Source organism: Drosophila nasuta, chromosome X (genome assembly GCF_023558535.2).
Source record: "Drosophila nasuta strain 15112-1781.00 chromosome X, ASM2355853v1, whole genome shotgun sequence".
NCBI classification, from domain to species: domain Eukaryota; kingdom Metazoa; phylum Arthropoda; class Insecta; order Diptera; family Drosophilidae; genus Drosophila; species Drosophila nasuta.
The window spans coordinates 22050590-22073467 of record NC_083459.1 but is presented as its reverse complement, the minus strand read 5'-3'; the positions used below and the strand labels follow the sequence as shown (position 1 = coordinate 22073467).

General features: G+C 35.7%; 1 protein-coding gene across 2 annotated transcripts in view; it reads right to left on the bottom strand.

Moving 5' to 3' along the window:
* The window catches only part of LOC132795110 (uncharacterized), a 38005-nt gene extending 15383 nt beyond the window's left edge, over positions 1-22622 (bottom strand). The window contains exon 1 of one of the 2 annotated variants that reach the window (XM_060805592.1): positions 22449-22622. The gene's annotated coding sequence lies outside the window, so the exon portion shown is untranslated. Of the gene's footprint in view, positions 1-4080; positions 4188-22448 lie in introns of those variants that run through there. The other variant, XM_060805593.1, reaches the window with a different exon arrangement.
* Positions 22623-22878: the final 256 nt, after the last annotated feature.

Genomic DNA, 22878 nt, shown 5'->3' with positions numbered 1-22878 from the left:
TTCAACTCTCATAATTATTGTACATAAATTAATTTATGGATTTTTTCCACTAATGCAATTTGTACCTCAACTAAGTCTCTTATTTATTGCTCATACAGAAAGATTTTCACTAATAACATTTAATTCAATTACTTATTTTCCAAAAGTCCTTAACTTAATTATCTTGCATGTACTTGCCAATAAAATTAATTACTAACCAAACTAAATGCAATCGTCTTTTTGCCATCACTTTAACTTTATAATTTTTCGATATTACTTTTTTACCTTAACTTAATTTTTGTAGATTTCATTTGTATCTCTTTAAAGTCGCATAATTATTCTTCATATATGTAAAGTGAATTGAATAATCGAGCAATCATTTTATTACCATTTTTATTTATTGATTCCTTAACTCGTATAATAATTGTGCATATCTTTTAATATTTTACCTCTTTTAACTCGCATTTTTATTGTTGTTTTTCCCTTACAACAATTTGACTTAATTTTTACTTTTACTTAAATTTAGCCAAGTTATTATTATTGCTAACTTTTTCCGTAATAACACTTTACACTTAATTTCATTTAGTTGTTTCTTTTTGAACTCGCACAATTATTATTCATTTTTGGGAATTGCATTTAATTGTCGGTAATAAGACTTTTCGCTTGCTTGCAACGAAATAGAATGGAGTATTCCGCAAATTACTAGCACCTTCAATTCGTCATAAACAAAATAAGAAAATGGAAAAACTGCACGTTTTGTTTCTGTTTTATGTGCTTTCTTGCTGCGTAGTTCATCTGCGGCTCAGCTCGTAAATCTTTAACTAACAGCCGAAGCGTGTTCCTTACACTTATTTCGCAGTCTTCGCTTTGATTGCCATAAAAAATTAGACAAACGAATTGAAATCCCCCAAGCTTACCATAAAAATTATTTTCTTTTTTTGCTGAGACTTTATCATAAAGCCGAGCGTACAACACATTACGTATACGCAGCGTATATCCGGCTATCACTTTGCGTTGCGTTGCGTAGCGTCGCGTCGAGTCGCTGAGCATTAAATTGTTGGGGACTGTATTCGAGTCTCGCGGCGCCTCATAACTTTTCCACTTGGTCCGGCAAACCGAGCGACAACAAACAACACACAACAGCGAACACAACAATAGCAGCAACAACTAAAAATACAACAACAATGACGATGATGGCGCTAAAATTTGCCGGCCGTCGTTTTCATCTTCCGTTTTGCCTCCATTTGCAATACCCTTTAAACTTCGGACAATTGAAAGGGTTCTGATGCTTTTGATCGATACTTTGGCAAGGCTAAGAAAATGCAATTTAAGCGTATGTTTGGGAAATGCGCAACGGGCTAAAAGCACTCTTAATATTTCTTAAGTATATTTTTAATACTCTAGTAAATACTTAATACTATAGTATTCTTACTATTTCTTTAGTATATTCTTAAAACTATAGAAATTTATCACTTCTCAAAATAGTAAAAAACAGTAGCTACAAATTTAATCATATACTTTGCTTGCCCCAAGCTGTTGTTTACGAGTAAATAAATGAGTTTCTAAATATCAGAAAATCATTTTTGCTAATTAGAAATTTATTTTTATATTAAGCAACTCATTTTGTTAAGCGATAACTAAGTAAAGAAAAGTTAAATATATTAATATAATATTATGAAAAACGAGTATTAAAATGTATTTAGCTTTACAGCATATCTATCAGTCGATCGATTTTCGCTTCAGCTGCTTTTTGTTTTGTCGCCTTGTTTGTGTTTGTCGCCGTTGCCGTTGCCGTCGCTGTGGTGAGAAAGGATTTCTAAAGGATTTCCCATGCACAAAACTAATTTTTCTTGTTTGCCAACATGGCTAAACAACATTCATTATTTTTTGTTATTTTTTTTTCGGTTTTGGTGTGACGGATATCCGTCATTTCTTTGTTGTTGTTGTTGTTGATGTTGTTGTTGCTCTCTTTAGGTAATACGAAAATAGAACTTGCAGCTTTTCGCTTTTCTGCTGTGTCAATCGCAAACCCAAAAGAAACATGTAAGAAAGCTACAGTCGAGTGTGCACGACTGTGCGATACCTGCTATCCATTTTGAATGAGAGTAAGACAGTGTGGTGTTATTCTTAAAATATACCAAATACTAAATACTAAAATATACCAAATGATATATTTGGTATATTGATAAGTACTACGTTCAAAATATACCATAGAGTGCAAAATATACCACAAAATGTACCAAATGAGTATACCCCCATGAACACTAGAATATAGCAAAAACTATATTTGGCATTTTGAATAGTACTACATTCAAAATATACCATAGAGTGCAAAATATACCACAAAATGTACCGAGTTAATTTACCGCAAAAATACTAGAATATCCCAAAAGCTATATTTGATATAATTATATAGTGCTACATTCAAAATATATCAGATTGCTTCCCAAAGCAACTAAGACTCGTAGAAAGTAGGTTTTTGGCCATACAAAAGTTTTTCTTAAATAACTTCTACAATTTTTATCTGTTCGCAACCAACTTACAATACTTAATGGGATCGAAGTTGCCTTCTTCTGCTTCCTACATATAGTATAATATATTTCCTGCCATCACAATGATATTAAACCCTTCTACCCAAATGGGTAGCGTGTATGAAAACTTTATACTGATTTATTTTGGATGCGCAATTGTTGGGGAATCTTGTTGCCAATCAGCTCAGCAAATACAAGTAAACACTCACACATACACATACACCCAAAGACACACACACACACATGCATGCATAGAGTTGACCATGCAACAGGCGTTGAGACGTTGTGTTATCCTTGGGCCAACACTTTGTATGCGCAATAAATCAGCAAAATCACATTTTGATTGCTACTCCACATCTCGAGCAGTGCTGCTCAAACTGTAGGCAGCAGGCAGCTATTTGAGCCATTTATCTCGCTGTGACAAACAATGAGAAGCAGCAGCTGACGTCCTCATCACTCAAGCATAAACATGGCCCGATCATATCCTTCAATATGGATGACATATCATCCAACTTTCTCTCTCTCTCTCTCTCTCTCTCTCTCTCTCTCTCTCTCTCTCTCTCTCTCTCTCTTTTGGGCTAAATGGCCCATCATTTATCTCAGGGACAGAAACTCGTAAGTTGGTTAGATTCATCGATATTATGTGAGACTGGTTGGCTAGATGGCTGGCTGGCAAGTGCCTAGGCATTTGACAATGCCATGAATGATGGACGATTTCAAAAATCAGTTGAAAAACTTTTGCAGCCGACAGCGTTTGCCACTCAAGGACACTTAAGGAGTGCCTTTAATCAGCCTATTAATTCATTGCATTGAATTAATATTTAATCACGTATTTGCGCAGTATTCAATTTTGCAAATTGCTTTAATCAGTTGTGAAATGTGTTGCTTACGATTTCTATAGCAATATCGATTCGAATTATGTGGAAAAACAAGCTTTTATTCAACGAGTACAATCACTCAGTTAATGCTTTCTATGAAATTGAGTTCTTTGGAAATGCGTTGAATGCAAACTCAACTCAAGATTTATACTTGATGTGCTCTTTAAATGTAAATGCCAAGACGACGAATATTGTTTAATTTTCGATTAAATGAAAACTCTTTCACTCTGTGTTTGGAGCTCAACAAAAGGTATATTGGAATGTAATGGTATATTGATAATGCCAAGTATTACCATATGTACCATATATTTTAATCATGCTTTGCTTTGATTGACAATCTAATATATGTCATTTTGTATTCTATACTAGAGTTTAGTATATAGAGTGGTATATCAATATAACAAAGGGTACATTTTAGTATTTTTTTCTCTTTGATTGACACTCGAATATCTCATATATTTCGTATTCTATAGTACATTTTGAATGTAATGGTATATTAATATACCACGCTATGTTTTAGTATAATTTAGCTTTGCTTGACAATCGAATATATTATATATATCTTAAATATACCAAAGGGTATAACTATCTCTCATATTGCCCATTAAATTGATAGCATATTTTAGTTAGTTTAAGGATGGAGAACGTGCTTTCATCAGCATGTTTCCCATATCTTGAAACACTTCAGTCACCTGCTTGCCTGCCTGACAAACTCCTCACAGTTTGGGCATCACTTTGACGTCACACGCAATTGTTTCTCACTGTCGTTGAAATTGTTTGAGTTGTTGCTGTTTAGCTGCTTAGCCTGTTGTCATAAAATGAAGAAGAAAAAAAAATGAAAGAAAATTCAGCCAAGTTTGGCAGCGCGAAAATTTGCGCTGTCAGCGTCGTCAGACGCCTTCCGTTTATTTTCGTGTCCTTACTCTCTCTCTCTCTCTCTCTCTCTCTCTCTCTCTCTCTCTCTCTCTCTCTTTCTCTGCCTTCCCTTGAGTTGCTTCTGACACACTTTGATGCCGAGCGAATTGAGCAAACACGAAAGTGGCAAACACACACAGACTCCAAGACTCTTCAGCTCAGACAGCGACTGCGATTCTGACTGAGACAAAGTCTCGCTTTTGCTTTGAGTGTGGCTGTGGTATGTGGGCAGCTACAGGGTCGGATTTCGGATTTCACAGCCGGAAAGTATTTAGAATCAATCAAACAATATTATCTTTCGCCCACTTCGATTCCTGAATTATTGTATTTGCAGTCAGCTATTTTCCGCTACAATATTTATGCAATGTAATTCATGTGTTTACGCAGCTTAAACAAATTTTGCATAGTAAATTGTGGGTTTGCCAATGCTAATTTCACAGAAATTATGAATGTCATTTTAAGTTTGGTTTACTTGTAATTCAATTACCATACATTTAATTGGCAATTTCAAATTGTCAGAGACTTTAATTTTGATAGTTTTATATGGCCACAATGTATATCGAATTAATTGATTATCAATTTTGTCTATAGCTAAAATATTCCTTAATTTATGTACTAGCATTTAGTTCATGATGAATTTACTGACCTTTATCTGCTGTGTTTATCGCTATGCAATGTCTATACTCTTAAATACTCCATAATGCATATATATCTTTATTTGTTTAGTATTTTATTGATTTTTTATAACATATTCTTGTCTAAACTTAATTCGTTTCCATTCATGTAATTGATTTTTAGTTTAGCCCTTCATTATTTAATATCCCACATTAATTAGTATTATTATCTATTCCTCTTTAAAGTGGTCTATATATTCCTCCCTATACGTTATTATCATAACATGATAGGCTCAGCTAGACTCTTAATGCGTAATACTTGTCTATTGAAATATCGCATTTTGTTACCACATTATTTATTGCTATGCTTTATTTTAAGTGATCATTGTATATACTCCCCTCTATAAGTTTTATATAAACAACTTCTAGACCCTTTCAAAGTTTAAGCCAAAGAACCATCGCCTTTTATTATTTATGCCTATTATGTTATCGGCTTTTTGCGCTATTTAAGCTGTTTATAGACTCACCTAATGCAAAATCTTTTTGCTTTCTATTATTACTTTGGGTAAAAGAGACTATAAGAGATTTCCCCTTGTTTTGACCGGTCATATTACATTTCGGTATATATTTTAGTATTTTTGATATGTTAATTTAGTATATTTAAATGATAATACCACGATACTGTAGTATTTTGAATATATTAATTTAGTATATTAAAATGATGATACTGTATTATTTCAGTATATTTGTTATATTACTTTAGCAGAGTTCAATGATGATATCACACTATTTCAGTATTTATTTTTGGTATATTAATTTAGCATATTTAAATGATAATACCGCAATGTTTGGCTTTTATTGAGAACGTGTGTATCTTAAAGTCGATCACACTCGACTGTAGCTGTCTTACTCGTTCTAACTTGTCTAGCTTTATACTATATGTTGTCATACTCTCTCGCTCGCACTTTTGGTGGGTGATCTATGCCATGTAAACTGTTTATAGGCTCACCTAGACCCTCCCACTATGCTCTCTATACACTCCTTGAGCATCCGCTTGAGTGTAACTCCTCTTGCCACACTCCGCTCCTGAGCACACACGCACACACAGACTCCGTAACATACACACACACACATAGGCACGCACACACTCGCCTAGCCTAGAGTTTTTATTATACATAATGTGTTTGTTGTTTACGAGCTACGCACTTTTCCATAATGGAAAACTAAAGTTTTGCTTGGCATATTTTCACCAGTTGTTGAGATGATGTTGTTGTTGTTTTCGTTGTTGTCGTTGTTGCCATAAATAAGCGCTTAAAGCAGCAGCGCGTCATGGCTGCCAACCTCTCTCTCTCTCTCTCTCTCTCTTTCACTCTCTTCCTCTCCCCGTTTGTCTACGTGTCTGACTCAGTTAGTTGTCTGCTTATGCTCATAAGTTAGTGACATGACATTTGTGACCCTGTGACCATATCCCATGTCCCGATGCCGCCGATTCTCATTCATTCGCCCATTGTCGACTCTGGCATATGCAAAGCGAGAGTTGAATAAATCAAATCGTTTGCCAGAGCAGCAAAAACAGCAGCAGAAAGCAAAAATTGTTCGACACTGACTAACTGTTGGCATTGTCAGCCGACCAACCAGCCAGCCAGCTAGTCTATGTCCTGGCCCCAAAGTCCTGGCCAAGGTCAGTAGTTGGCACACACTTGGAATTATTCTCATTCCAAGGTTTGGCTTCTAGGTCTACAAGAAGCGGGAAGGAGCGAGGAGCGAGGAATGTTTGTGTGTGTGTGCTTTGTTGTGCTCTGCCAGGCGAAACGGAAGCCATGTGACATGAGCACTCCTGTCACAGGATGTTGCTCGGCATCTGCATGTGATCCATACGCATTCACGTACACAAACACACATTCGTCCCATTGCTCATCCAAGGATCATCGTCGTCGTCGTCGTCGTCGTCGCTTATCCTTGTGTCATTCAAATCTTGCTTAAATAAACTTGTCGCTGTCTTTTGTCTTGGGCGCCACTTGGCAGCTGCCTGTCAGACGCTGCAAACGCAAAACACACACACACACACACACACACACACACTCACTTTACTCACACATAAAGCCATCGCTCTACACAATTTCAATTAGAACTTATCTGACGCCCAAGCGCAGTTGATTGTAAAAAGTTGCGCTGCTGCATTGTGCATTTTGTCGCTCGTCGCTCGTCTCTCGCTGTCTGGCAGCGAACAAAAATAGAAAAAGAAATGCAATAAAATCAAAGCATAAAACGCCATAAATACCCTTGACAACGGAGGTCAACTTAATGCTTACACTTTGCCACAAAGCATGCTTTTGTAGCTGCATTTGGCGTTTGTTTGTTTGCTTTATGATTCAGACAGCTGCAGAATGCAAGGCATGTTGAGTATGTGACCCAGGGCCACATTCATTCAGAGTTGCATTGCGATGGGTTTAATGAAAACAAAACAGTAGTTCGAGTACGATATACTGCAATACCATAGATTATTTTTGGTATATTGATATACTAGTATATTCCAAATATACCACATAGTACAAAATATACGCGCAGTTTAATCAAAACAGAATTCAGGCCGAGTTGAAATGCGATGGCGTGCGATAGAGCTCATACAATATACCAAATTAATATACCAAAAAGCTCTTACAATATACCAAAAAATGCCGAACGTTTATTTTATTGATATACTATTACATTCACAACACTTCATTAGCTCTGCCTCTCTCTAACACTTAAATTTGTAAATGTGCTGAAAGTGTTACGAACGTTACGAAAAGCGTATATCTCAAAACATTAAATAAAATATTAAAACATCAATCGGATATTTAACTTTTCATGATAGTTTTACAGCATTCATGAAACCAGTTAGCTTAATTATATATATTTAACAAGTTCTATTTGAATGCTTTAATAAAAGTTGTTTATATTTAATTACAGATTCTATTTCATTGAAATCTGCTACTATACTTTTTGGGTAAGTACTTAAATTTGTCAATTCTAATTTCAAAAATTTCTTGGAATTTAATTTTTCAATTTGAAATTTTGGTTAATTCTTGGAAATCTACCTCGACTTCTTAGAGCATCTGCATGTCGACTTTGCTTTGCAAATTCATCAGAATCGCATTGCTTTTGTCGCTTGTTATAATTTCGACCCTTAAGCTGCAATTGTCAATTGCATTTGTGCCCCTCTTCACCCTCTTCTCCCTATGCTTCTGTATCTTTTTGCACACTCTTCCCTCACTCAGTTGTTACTGCTTTATTGTTGAGTTACTTTTGCCGCTGGCAACCTTCACGTTGGCTTTTAATTAACTCTCCAAACACATTATCAATATATGTATGTATGTGTCACTCTCCCTCTCTCTCAGTCTCTCTCTCTCCCTCTCTCTTTCTCGCTCTGTTTGTATCTAAGTGGATTTCCCAATTTGCAGTGCATTTTCATGTCCTTGTTGTGGTTGCTCATTGCTGTCATCTGAATTAATGATAAACATCGATGTGTTCTCAACGCCAAAATTGTGTTCTTGTCTCTCTCGTGCATTGTTGTTGCTGTTGGGTCATTGTCAGTCCACCCAGGGCGTGGCACAATGGGGAAGGGGGGCGTAATTACACGTGGCCAGCTAATCAATTTGTGCTGCAAAAACTATAGCATACTTTTCTGCATCAAATGAGAACTCAACGAGTTTCGAGTGGAATTCTTTGATTGTTGCGAATTAACTGCTAAGACATCACAATTGGCAAGTGTTTGGAAAACAGAAACAGAAAACTTCAGCAAGGAAATTGAACGGTTGCAACCTATTTCGTTTGGCAGTCAATGCAAAATGTTGCCAAATAAAAGTGCAATAAATATTGCATTAAATTGAGTGCTGCAGCATTTGATAAATTTTATTGGACTTTAGAGACAAAAAGCGCACACGCAATAAGTTGGCAATTTACTTAGACTTGTGTGCTCACAAATGGCATGCGGCATGTGGCACGTGCCAATGCATGCAACTTATTCAGTTGCAACTTCAAATGTCAAGTGCCATTCTGAGCATGCAGTTTGACAGCCATTGGAATTGAGCTAGACGAAGCAAATGGGTATAAAAAAAAAAGAATTAAAACAAGGGGAGACTCTTGAGCGAATCTTTTTCTAAGCAATTAAGAGTCAAATGAGTTGTAAAAGAAGTGAGCTAAATGAAAAGCTCTAAAGACAGGGAGCTCACGCATCTCTAGACTCAAGTGTGCTCTGACTAACAATTGCAAAAGTTTAGCTTAGCTGCCACAAAAAACACACTCAAAACACTCCGAGAAAGAGAGAGCGAGGAGAGAAGAGAGCGAGGAGAGAAGAGAGCGAGGAGAGAGGAGAGAAAAGAGCGCAGTCAGCTGCAAGAATTGCACGACAGACAAGACAGCATGAAATAGCAAATGAATTTGCAAGGCAACGGAGAGGAGTGGAGTTCACATTGAATTGCCAGCTGAACAGACTAACTGTAATGCCCACTAACAAGCATGAGCTGCTGCAAGGGATACGCACATGAAGTGGCCTGCCCCCTGGTGGCAAGTTGAAGGCAAACAAGCGAATGAAGCCAAGATATGAACAGGGAAAAGACAAGAGCAGCAGCAATTGCAACTGCAAAATATAAAGTGAGAATGCCACAGTAGAGTGTGCTCGACTCGGAGATACTCGGTACCCAAAAGTAATACAGTATGTGGTATTATTCATTAAATATACCATACTAAACAACAGAAAAAATAATTAAATATATCTAAAGCTAGATGCGGTATATCAATATACTAGTGCATTCTAAATGCTCAATGCAATATAAAATATACTAGATTGTCAACCAAAACTGAATGATACTAAGATATACCGTAGACTATATATGGTATATTGATATACCATTTCATTCAAAATTAACAATAGAGTACGAAATATGTTAGATTGTTAATCAAAACGAAAAAAAAATACTAAAATATACGTACATTGATGCATATTTGGTATATTAATATACCATTGATTTTACAATGTACTATAGTATATGAAGTATGTTAGATTGACAATCGAATGGAAAAAATACCATTTGGTATATAATATACCAAGTATTGGTATATGTATACATACTACTATAAAATACAAAATATATAAGATAGTTCGTTAAAGCGAAAAATTAAAAAAATCTATCTATTGTGTGTCATCAATATACCATTCAATCTTAAATATATAAATACCAGTTATACAGACTGTACATACATATGTACATATATATATAGACTTAAAGTTGTAACATCCTTCTACCCGTTTGGTTAGCGGGTATAACTACATACAGCAAATAAATTGAATGCTAAATGCAACAAGGAGGGCAAGGGAAAAACAGCAGAAAGCGAGATGAAAAATTGTCTATATTTTTTGTATGCTTTTGGGCGCATTGATGGGCGTGGCTGTAAAGAGAGAGAGAGTGCGTTACACTTTAAGCGTGATGTGCATGCTTTGCGGTTAGCCAGCGGCATTTTAGTCCACAGACACGTACAATATCCTCAATAACATCAGCGTCAACATATTAATACCGAACAACAAGCAGAAGCCCAGTGGGAGCATCACGAGAAAGTGCTGACTTTGGCAGCATAAGTTCATCAATCAATTAAGTTAATATTATCACACACACTCGCTTCAGCCTGAAGGCGAACGAGCGAATTCGAAATCATTTTACTAGTATTACGCTACAATGTTAGCGTAAATATCTCGAGCACTTGATGTGCACTAGAAGCTTTTACAACACTGGCTATTGCGAATGACAGCTCCTTGAGCTAGTAAAGCAAATCGAATTTAGTTAATGTCAGCTAAATAAATGTTAAATGCATGTGAAGGTTATGCTTACAATTGGAAATAGTTTCATTATAAACTACAAAATTATTTTGAAACTTAAGCAATATATGAATTTACATAGTAAAATATAAATTGATAGTATAACTCGAATTTTAAATGAAGCTTAGTAATTTAAAATGAATTTACTGTCAACTAAACCGATGCTTAAAATACTAAATAATACACAACAATTTTAAATTTTAATGTTCGATTAAAGATTTTATTTAACTTTGTGAATTGAAATTTTTTTTGGAAATCAGAAAATTATATTAAAAAGGGTTTCATAACCAATATAATAGGAAAACTATTTTCAATTGAACTCTTACCAATATATACATTTTTAAAAATAAATATAAAATCATTAATATGAAACTGCTCAATTAAAATTCGTTTTATCTCGATTTGTGTACATACAATAATATATATAGTATTTATTAATTCCTGAAAATTTAATTGCGATCAGATACAAATCTGGTATATTTTACACTCTTTGGTATATTTTGCACTCTATGGTATATTTTACACTCTATGGTATATTTTCAATGTAGTATAGTATTACAATGTCGGTATAATTTTAGTATTTTTATGGTATATTAATTTGATATATTTTAAAATTAATACCACACTGTTTTGCTTTTATTCAAAATAGGTATCGGGTATTTCAAAGTCGAGCACTTTTGACTGTAACTTTCTTAATTGTTGATAATAATTCAGTTCGAAAACAAGTAAATAATTACAACAATTACCATAAACAATGAAATGAATTGTCGAAAAACCAATCAGACTAAAAGGGGACAAACTTGAATTATTGAAATGTTAAACAATTAATTAGTGTACAATGTGCTCGCATATTAGATTAGATTAGCCTGGAAATATTAACGCACAATGCCAAAAATCAGTGGCCAAAGCACTTTATTTAATTATTATTAAGCAAAAGTTTCGCTGAGTAAATTTTGTGTGTTGCTTTTGCTGCTGCTGCGAAACTTTCAGCCGAGTTTACAACATTTTCGCACCACATCATAACTTTTCCCATATGCATTGTAATACAAATAATTGCGCTCAAAAACGCTGTTGAATATTCCTTTGCCCCTTCAAAAATGAAAAAATAAGCTATTAAAGTGACATAAGAGTAGAAAATTGGATGTGATGAAACGAAGTGCACTTTAATTTCACATTATGCATTCAAAAAGCAAAGCTAACATTTATGTCAAAAGCAAAATACTCGACTAGTAAACAAGCTGAACAGATAAAGGAAAACGAGAATGAAATCTATTAAGAGAGAGCGAGAGGGGGAGAAAGAGTCTGTCCGTGTGTGTGTGTGTGTGTAAGAACGAGACATTTATTGATACAGCATAATGGAAAAAGGCAACAGAAATTGTGCGAGAGTCGAGAACCGTTTTATTTGCTCAAATCATCTGCAAAAACAAATTGAAAACGCGTCGCAGCGTTATCGATACACAAACACAAACACACAAAGGCACGCACACATAAATACACACACGCACACATAACTATATAAACACACACACACACACACGTAAAAGGAGCAACAACAAAACACACACACACTTATACTTTAATTGGCAATGATATTTAATCATTTGCCAGCATTGCGACATTGTCTCTAACCTGACGCCGCCCTTCCCTTTCACCTCTCCTTTCCCTTGCCTTGCCCTTCGCCCCCTCCCTCAGCATAGCTACGGCTGCTACTCAACTTCTGGCTATTGCTCTCCGTGAAATCACGTCAGCCTCCCAAAAAAATCTGTATGAAAATCTGTTGCCCAGGCTCAGGCAACTCGCAAACTCTCGACGACGACAGCCAGTGGCATTTTTCTTGGTTTTTCCCCTATGCCCCCTTCTATATACCCTCCCAAGAATTAGTCAATGCGGTATATACGACTGGCACGCACTTCATCTCAAAGAAATTATTGAATATGTCAGCTTCAACTTGATTTGATTTCACTTTGCAGTGTAATATCCAGTTTTGCAGTCTACAGTGCTTGTTAAACCTGCGACTAGGTTTGATCAATGTATTCAGTGCTTGTAAAACATTCAATTAGAGTTGATCACAGTCTTTAGTGCGTCTCAAACCTATTGCAAGCATTGAAGTTCAGCTTTTATTCATGCTCTATTTTTTAGCACAGTTCATCATGCCGTCAGTGCTTGTAAACCTTGTTAAGCATTTTATCTGCCGATCCTATTAAGTTTTTATTGCCGCTCTTCCTTTTTTTTACAAAGTGCAGTTCATCAACACGATTTCGTACTAGATTTGATCACAGTTTTAAGTACTTGTAAAACCCAGTTATGAAATTAAAGTTCTGCTTTTATTCATGCTCTATTCGTGTTTGTTTTGCAGGGTATTTAACACAGTCCATCAATTATATGTATTCGCTGGCATCAATGCTTGCCAACTTTCGTATCAATTAAGTTATGTATGCCGCTTTATTTTTCATGCATTTTATCGCTGGCAGTCAGTGCTTGCAAAACCTTTGCAAATCTATGCCATAGATTTCAGGTTTTATTCCTTTGCAGGGTATTTGTCGCAGTCGCGCATCACACGCACTGCTTGCGGCATTATTCATGCTTGTTTTTCATTCACATGGCAGCAAATACATAAAAATATTATGCCATACATTTGCCGACTGACTGCCAAAGGCAACAACAACAAAAAAAAATAAAACAAATAAGAAAGCTATAGTCGAGTGTGCTCGACTGTGAGATACCCGCTACCCATTGTGAATAGAAGTGCGGTATTAATTTTAAAGTATACCAAATCAATATACCGAAAATATACAAACATATACTAAAATATACAAAAATATACCACATTTGTATAGCACAACAATACTGCAAATATATCAAAGGTAATATTTGGTATATTGATATAAAAATGAACCGAATTAATATACCGCAAAATACAAGCTTTTGAATTAATATACCGTAAAACACAAAAAATATACTAATATGTATATTTGAAAAATTTAAATACATACGATTATGTATGTAGTACTACATTATATACTACAAAATATACCATAAAGTGCAAAATATACCAGATTGTCAGCCAAACCAACTAAGACCCCTAACAGACAGACGGCCAAGGCTATATCGTCTCGGGTGTTGACCCTGATCAAGAATATATATATGCTTTATAGAGTCGGCGTTGATTCCTTCTACCTGTTACATACTTTTCCTGGAGTTAAAATACCCTTCTATCCTATGAGTAGCGGGTATAAAAAGGGGAAAGTCGAAGTTCAGAGGCAGCAAAGGTTGTGGCAGTAGTCTTTCAAGAATGTCAATTCAGTTGGCACAAAATACCGAAAGCAAAAATCAAATTTCAGCAGCTTAAATGTTTTGCTGAAATTTCATAATTGAATATTAAATGAAATTTGAAATTTGTGCTTAAGTAGCTTGAACTTTATTGATTGCGCTCGTTTTTGCGGCAACAACTTGTGGCATCCATCGACTGCTTGTTATCGGCTTACAGTTGTCGCTCTCTTAACGGGCATTCACATACATATATTCTATGAGTACTCATAGTCGCATTCGCATTCGCACTCGTTGTTAGAGATTATCTCAAGCCATTAGTATTTGAAAGCTCAGCTCGCACTTTGCCATCTAAGCTTCAGTTGTGCGCGTCTTCATTTTCATTTCTTCGTTTCTGTTGTCGCTTAACAGCTCCCTTGTTACTCTCACTCACTGTCTCTCTTGCACACACCCATCTCTCTCTCTTTCTGTCGTGGTGATTCGCGTCTCTATTTGCTGCTAGTGACGACTCTCGGTTGCCACCGCGGGGAGTCCCCCAAGTCGTAACAATCTTATTCACGAACATTTTTTATGCGCTGTCAACCTTTTTTGCTTTCGCTTGCTTCATTTTATTTTATATCCTCGCCCTCTCTCTTTCTCTTTCTCTCTAATACCCTGTAAATACTCTTCGTAACGAGCGCAAATGCATGTGTTGCTAAAGCATTTAACGAGTTGTGTTTGTTCTCTACAAATATTTGGCATTGCAACATTTGGCAATCAGCACTGACAATGCAAAGTTCGCTAAAGAATAAATGTGTATTTGCTCAATTATTTGATAAGATTGACTAATACAATAATAATAGGATGAATAGTTTCCAAAAAATGTAATTTAAAATACAAAAAAAAGAAAAGCTTCTATATATTCTGACTTGTTAAAGTCGAGGAGCACTCAATAAAAAATAGTATAAAAATTATATTTATTAAAATAATCGTTACAGGCACAAACTTATAATACCCTTCAACCCTATGGGTAGCGGGTATTAGTATGGAGTAGCACTAAAAGTTTGACGCGCAGAATATCTATAACTACTTAACAATGCACTTATAGGGTTACCTGAACAACTGATAATTGGGTATCAACCTACAGGGTACTTACATATAGTATGTATCAACTCATACTTAAATTAGAATTGCTCAATGGTTCGTAAAGAGAAATAAAAGCTTTTCAAATGCAATGAGGCTTGGTATATTTGTCAATTTCCATGAATATGTTGTTAATGTTATTTTTAAACCCGCTACACATAGGGTAGAAGGGTATTATAACTTTGTGCCGGCAGGTAGAAGGAGGCATCTCCGATCCTATAAAATATATATGACCATGACCGTCTGACCGTCTGTCTGTCTGTCCGTCCGTCCGTATGAACACATAGATCTCAGAGACTATAAGAGATAGAGTTATAATTTTTTTTTAGGCAGCATTTGTAATGTTTGCACGCAGATCAAGTTTGTTTCAAATTTTTGCCACGCCCACTTCCGTCCCCGCAAATCAATAAAATCGAATAACAAGCGTAATTTTCAAGCTACAGCTGGTGTATACAATAAAAACTATAGTATGATAGGATATTATGGTCTATTTCATTCAATAATTATCTTTTTATTTCGCGAATCTTTCAGTGGTGTGGCCATGGTTTTTTTTTTGTTCTTTACCATTTACGTGACAAATTTAGGCACATAAAGGTTGCTAAAAACGGTCACTCTAAAATTTGTGTATTATTATTTCGCTCATTTGGGAAAAGCGCCAAATAACATTGAACTTGAATTAAAAGGAACTAATAGAATTTCTCAGTTCGAACACATCATTATTTTGTAGTAATTTGGAATATACAGGATATCTACCAGTCGTGTTGCTAATCATGAAGTGTTGTGTCTCGATGCTGTTGTCCAGCAAGATGCGAGTAGCAGTTGGCATATTGTTGCTTTGGCTGCGAACTATGCACATTAAGTCAAAGCCACATGCTTTTAGAGCACAGCAAATAGGTTCCCCTCCATCCCCCTTGCAACAGCCAGCCCCCCTTCTTCGTCTTGCAACAGAGCGAGTCTCAAGTGCTGTCGCATCAACTGTGGGCTGCATTTCTAGAGCAGGACACTCGAGACAGAGACAGAGTCAGATAAACTGCAGCTCGTGGATCCTTAGCACATCAGCAGCCTGATTCCAGTTGCTGCTGCTGCTGCTGTTGTTGTTGTTATCGTTGTTGCTGTTGTTGTTGCTGTGGTTGCTGTCAACGCTGTTTGCATTGTTTTGCTTAGATTATCTGCCGGTTTCTGCACAGCTGCCTTCGAATGGGATGGCAACAGCGCGATATCAAGCATGCTGCGTGCTTCCTCCGCACATTGTTCTTGTTGGCTGTGCTTATAGAGCTGTTAACCATACCATATACCCAGCCACGCCCTCCTCCCACAGAGAGAAAGAGGTTTTGTCTCTATCTGACATTTTCATGTAAATTAAATAATACTCAACGCAAATAAATGTAGGCAGAACAATGCTCAGCTACAGCTACAAGGATATGCATACGACCACGCCCCCCGCCGCTACCCCGTACACAACGAATATACAAGAAAAAAAAGGTCAGCACGTATCCTTTACAATTGGAATCAACGAAAAACTTTTTTGCCCATCATCAGAAATTAATGAGTTTCAACAAGTGGCAAAGAAATACAGAAGAAATATAGACAAAAAGGTACAAAGAATTCCGGGTATGTGGTTAGGCGGCAGTGCACAACTAGACACATACCCTAAGCTTTTGCTCAAATTTTGTGAATATGCTATTCAAAGGTGTATATTTCAGTATATTAAATATTAAGTTTGTAATCCACAAATAACGAATATCAAATAAGGTTTTGAAGTCTGCTAAAGTCGAGAATTATTTTATCTATTAGATAATATTTAAGCTGTTGAAGACTTTCTTAGCTATTAACCAAATTTGCTGAAATTTTTAGAATATGCACTTAAATCATCGATATTTCAGTATATTAATTATACAATTTGTATTCTGCAATTTGCGAATGTCAAATGATTTTTTTAACAGTGCTAAAAATCGAGAACTATTTCTAAGAATCAGTTCGAGGTTACCCTTTGTTATTAAAGACTCATTTAACTATTTGGCATGCAATTTTTAGAATACGCAGTTGAACATTATATATTTAGTATTTTAGTAAATGAATTTTTTAAGTACGCTTAAAGTCAAGATCTATTTCAATTTCTAAGTCAGAAAAACTGTGCTGAAATTACTAGAATACGCAGTTAAATCGTCTATATTTCAATATACGATATTGAATATTATCCACAAATTACGAATGTATAATGAGTTTTTAGAGTGTGCTAAAAGTCAAGAACTATTTTAAATTATCTGTAATAAGATACTGAGAATGAAAGGAATTTTTATGTTCTAAATGTAGCACAAAAGTCGAAAACTATTTTAATGGATCACTCAGAAGCTATAAAGCAATTGTGCTGAAATTATTGGAATGTACAGTTAATCGGTATATATTTCAGTATATTAAATTTTCAATTTGTAATCCACAAAATACGAATGTCCAATAATAATGCATGAAATTTTCTAACTAATCGTACATTTTTATTTGTTTCTAGATTGACATAAATCCGCAATTGCAGCTGAGTTTTTGTTGTGGTAAGTACAGAATATATTATTACCATATTAAGAATATTATTATTACTGAATTATTATTTAATAATAAGAAAGAAGAAAAGCTTATAATATGAAGATCTCCCATGTATTTCAATTCATTTTCGAAGCTAGCAGATAGAAGAAACAGCACGAGAAAGTTAGGCTCTCTAATGTGGCCACACTCAGAGTTCCTTGAGGTTGAATTCAATTTAAAATGTTGTATGTAGAAGTGTGCAACCCTAATGCTACTCACTGCATATATTTGCACTAGTTAGCAAGGCCTTTTTGGCCAGGATAACACAAATATGTATGACGAGCGCGTCGTCGTCGTGCTTAAAAGCAAAAGTTGAACATAACTTGAACTTGACCACGCCCACATACCATTTTTTTGAGGGGGAAGGGGCAACACCAGCAGCGGCAACAAGAACACCGCGTTTAGGCCCTTTGGCATTTTGAACATTTTCCACATTCTTGCCCATTTTTTTTTTTTTTTTGGTTTTGTTTTTGGCTGCACGAATTTTTCGTAGAGAAATTCAAGCACGTGTTTTGGTTAAGCAACATGGAATATAGTTGAATCCTTGCCACACTTTGTGTTGTTTTTCTTTTTGTTGCTTAATTAAAGCAACGGCGGCGGTAAAAATTAAAACATACAAAAGGGACAGCCAGAAGGGAAGATGGACAAAAGTGATTCAATTAGCGGGCAAACGTTGAAGGCAAGCTGCTTGGTTAGCACCGCATTGCTCATACGCCGCGTGTGACAGACCAAAAAAAAAAAAAAAAAAGAAAAGTGAGATGAAGAGCAGCTGCAGCTTTGCTCGTTGGCTTTGCTCAAAAATGTTAATTACAAAACCAAATTATGTTTATGCATATTTCAGGCGCTTAATGAATTTATAAAACTCTCGCTCTTGCGTTGATGAACAGGAATCGCAGTCGAGTTGACTTAACCCAACTTTGAGAGGTGTGGCAGCAGAGAGGGGTACAGAAGGAGGTAAGACTTGAGCTTGTACTTGTGCCTGTTGCGTTGTACAACAACTTGTGCGGCAACTTGAGAGCTCTTCAGCTGTTGCCCACGTTGTCGCTATAAATGGCAAATTGTAGTCTACTTTTAGGCGCACCTGACAAAAAGACTTTTACTCTCATCTAGCAGACATCGCTCCGCTCTACACTCTCGGGAGCTGCCCTTATTAAAGTACAGCCTCGTGCAGCAACGAAATAGAAAAAGTTACTGCAAAGCTGACATAAATCAAAAGCAAATGCAACTCGGCTTCTCGCTTTATACCCGCTACCCCAACAGGGTAGAAGGGAATTCGAAATTTGTGCCCACCAGAAAATTTAGGTAACTGTCAGATGGAGGCAACTCCGACACCATAAAGTATGTATATTCTTGATCAGAAACACCTAGATCTGAGAGACGTTTGCCTTAAGTTTGTGCCACGCCAACTTCGGTCACCTCAAAATGGGAAAATCGAATATTAAGAGCAATTTTAAAGCTAGAGTCATAGTTTTTGGCACACACAATACATATTCCCTTAAAAATTTGATTGTGGTTAGATAAAAAGTGTCCCCAGATATTCAAGGAATAATTTTGTATAAAAAAAAAATGTTAACAATCTGGCACATTTTGTAATTTATGGTATGTATATTTTACAAGTAATACTATGTCAATATATGTATGTATGTACCAAATAATACAATTGCTATATTTTAGAATTTTTTTTTTTTTGCCTTAATACATAATGGGAAACAGCATAACAATCTGATCAAATTTGTACTCTATAATATATTTCGAATGGAATAATATATCAAAATACCAAATAGGTCTTTTGGTATATTAGTTAGGTATATTTTGAATTTAATAGTATGTTTATCAATATACCAATAATGCTTTTCGAATATTGTTGTATATTTTAATACTGTATGGTATATTTTAAATGCAATAATATACCAATATACCAAATAATACTATGTGTTATATTACAGTATTTTTGGGTATATTCAAATAATGTCACACTGTTCTGCCTTTAATCAAAATACGTATCGAGTATCTCACAGTCGAGCACACATGATTGTAGCTTTCTAAGTTGTTTTTCTTTCTTGTTTAGCTTTATGTGAAGTCAAGCACCTAAAAGCAGGCAACAAACACACATTGCTCACAATTGTGCTTGGACTTTTGGCTCTGCCTCGGCCATTAAATCTCATTTGAAACGTAATTTAGGACTTTTCATTTGGAGAGCAATAATTGAAACGAGAGCACAAAACTCAGGACTCAGGCATTCCAGCAATTCAGAAACCAGAATTCGTCTGCTTACTTTCCATATACACTTTAGTCTGATTTAGCTGGCTCAGATCACATTGCATTATACGTTGAACAACATTTATTGGCGACTATAAAATTTGATGTGTAATACCAGTTTATATTTCACGCACAAAAATGTGTCGCCTAGAATTAATGTCAAAATACAATTAAATCATAACAATAACATTTTAACGTGCGGCAATAATATTATTGTAGGCATATAAGCATTAAAACCGAAACGCAATTTAATAATAAAAATATCATTTTAATGTGTGATGGAAATGTTTTAATATTTCCTCTACTCAGCATAATTTTCTTTAAACATAGAAAAATATTTATTGAGTAGAAAATGTGTTCATTTGTTTCTGTTCAAAATTCGTTCGATTTCTAGAAATTGGATTCAACACAAATATTTATTTTTATGACAAAAACGGTATTATATTTTTACGAAATAATAACAAAATGCGCTCATTATTTTTAATTCTTTCATGTAGCAAATATTGTCATTATATATTTATTAAGCCTCAAAACATATTTAATATCTATCAAATGCACTAGAAGTGTGATTGAAATTTATTAAACAAAATAATTTACGAAGTACAGTCAAGTGTGCTCGACTGTGAGATACCCGCTACCCATAGTGAATAAAAGCCAAACAGCCTTAAAATACTGCAAATAATATAGTGCAAAATTCCTAAAAATATACCGAAGGCCATATTTGGTATATTTAAATAAAGACAAAAACAGTACAGTATTCACTTTAAAATATACCAAATAATATGCTATAAAATACTAAAAGTATACTGAAGGCTATCGATGAAGTGTTACATTCGTATTATACCATAGAGTACTAAAATATACCAGATCGTCAGATAGGGCCCTATTGCAGTAGGCGTAATTTGCCATGCAATAGTATTTCTTAAACAACCCAAAAATGTAATTATATATTTATTAAGTATAAAACCATATTTAATAAATTTTTAGATTACTCTTAAACGTCAATCACATTGTTGTTTGGTTCTCATTTTGATAAAAGTGTGACCAAGTGTGCGAAATATATGGTCTTAGAAGCATATTTAGCATAACACTTTTCATCAGACAAGAATGGTCTTAGATATTCCCAATATTTAGTAGAATATTTCCTCAATACAAACTTCGCAGAGTTTTTGTATGCTCTTATTTTGACAAAGTGTGACCAAGTGTGTGAAATATATAGTCCTAAGAAACATATTTAACCTATAACTTTTCATCGCGCAAAAATTTGCTTAAATATTTCTTAAATTTAGTAGAATCCTTAATTCGAAATGCGCACAATTAATTTTTATTTGAAGACATTACTAAGAATTACAATTTTTATAAGTCCTAATATCTCTCAGTCATAATTTGTACGAGTATTTCTAGTACGAACTGGAGACAGTTTGATAATATTTTATCATCAAGTACTTTTTTAAGAGCAATTTCTGTAGCATATTTAGCGAAGAAATTGTTCGCCGTCAAGCAACAATTTGCAAATAAAAAACAATGCACGATAAAAATCTTGGATTATGAGAATTAATTTTTGCCTGATTTTGATGATGCGCCGTACTTTTGTGTGTGTGGGGCAAAAGGCCATAAATCTAAAGATAATTTAATGCGGCGCGTTTAACGACGCTTTAGCGACCTAGCAACGGAGTCGTGGCGACAACATGAGGGTAGCAGATGCCACGCCCACTTTGTAGCGGAGGCGAGGTCAATGTGCTCGAGTCGCAACGTCGCGACGTTTTGTTGCCACTTAAAGCCTTACCTTTTAAGCCGCACTAAGCCAATTAAACTGGACAAGCGAAAGAATATAATAAAATGAGACTGTTGCACACAGCAACAGCAGTGGAGAGAGGAGAAGGGTGTGTGGCATGCCCCAGTTTGGGGCAACTACAGACAGAGAGTTGATAATAAATTCACCTTATTGCGCCGGCAAACTCATTATGCAATTCCCAGCTAAGAAGCGAAGACAATCGACTCGATAGCTAAGATCAGAAGAAGAAGAGCATCCAGCAGTGCTCTTGCAACTGTACAATGCTCTTCAAACTAAACTGAAATGCAAATGGCAAGTGACACTCTTCGTGTTTATGCGGCGTATGCTTGATTTGCTGCCTTTCATTTATTTATATTTATTTTTCGCCTTATTTTTTTCGGATTTTTTTTTTGTTGACTTTCGTGCAGCTAAATAATAGATGAGGCATGCCACAGCGTGCGGCGCGGCGCGGCACGGCGCTGGTGGCAGGCGTGAAAGATTACAGAGGCTTTTGCCCGAATGTCAAAATGTGAAAAAGGACACTCGACAAACAGAAAGACAGGATTTAAACGGCGCAAGTTAATCGCCGCCACATGTTGCAACTAAACACACACACACACACTCACACTTAAGCTAGTCACAGTCTTCTATGAGGTGCATGTTCACATCAATACTCACAGCGTGTGTGAAGATGTCCACAACAACAACACAAAACAAGATGAGCAATTTTTACTTTTTTTTGGCAACGCCTCGTTTCAAATTTGCAACTGTTATTTTGTACGTCGCTCGGATTTTGTTTGAATTTTTATCTGCGGCAGGCCACAGGACGCGTGAGGCAAGACAACCTGCCACTGGGCGACACAAATGCGAACTGAAGAACTCTGTCGTTGGCTGCTGCTGTTGCTGTTGCTGATGCTGCAACGAACACGACACGAATCGAATTGGCGCCTCGTGTGTTCAGTCCCGATTAAATTGGCGACTTGCCCCGCGCCACATTTCTCGTTTTTTTTTTCCTAGGTATGTGTGGAGGTCTGTGTGTGTGTGTGTGTGTGTGGCCAGGCTGGGGCATGGCACAGCTTAACTTTGCCCACATTTGTGCCACAGAAAA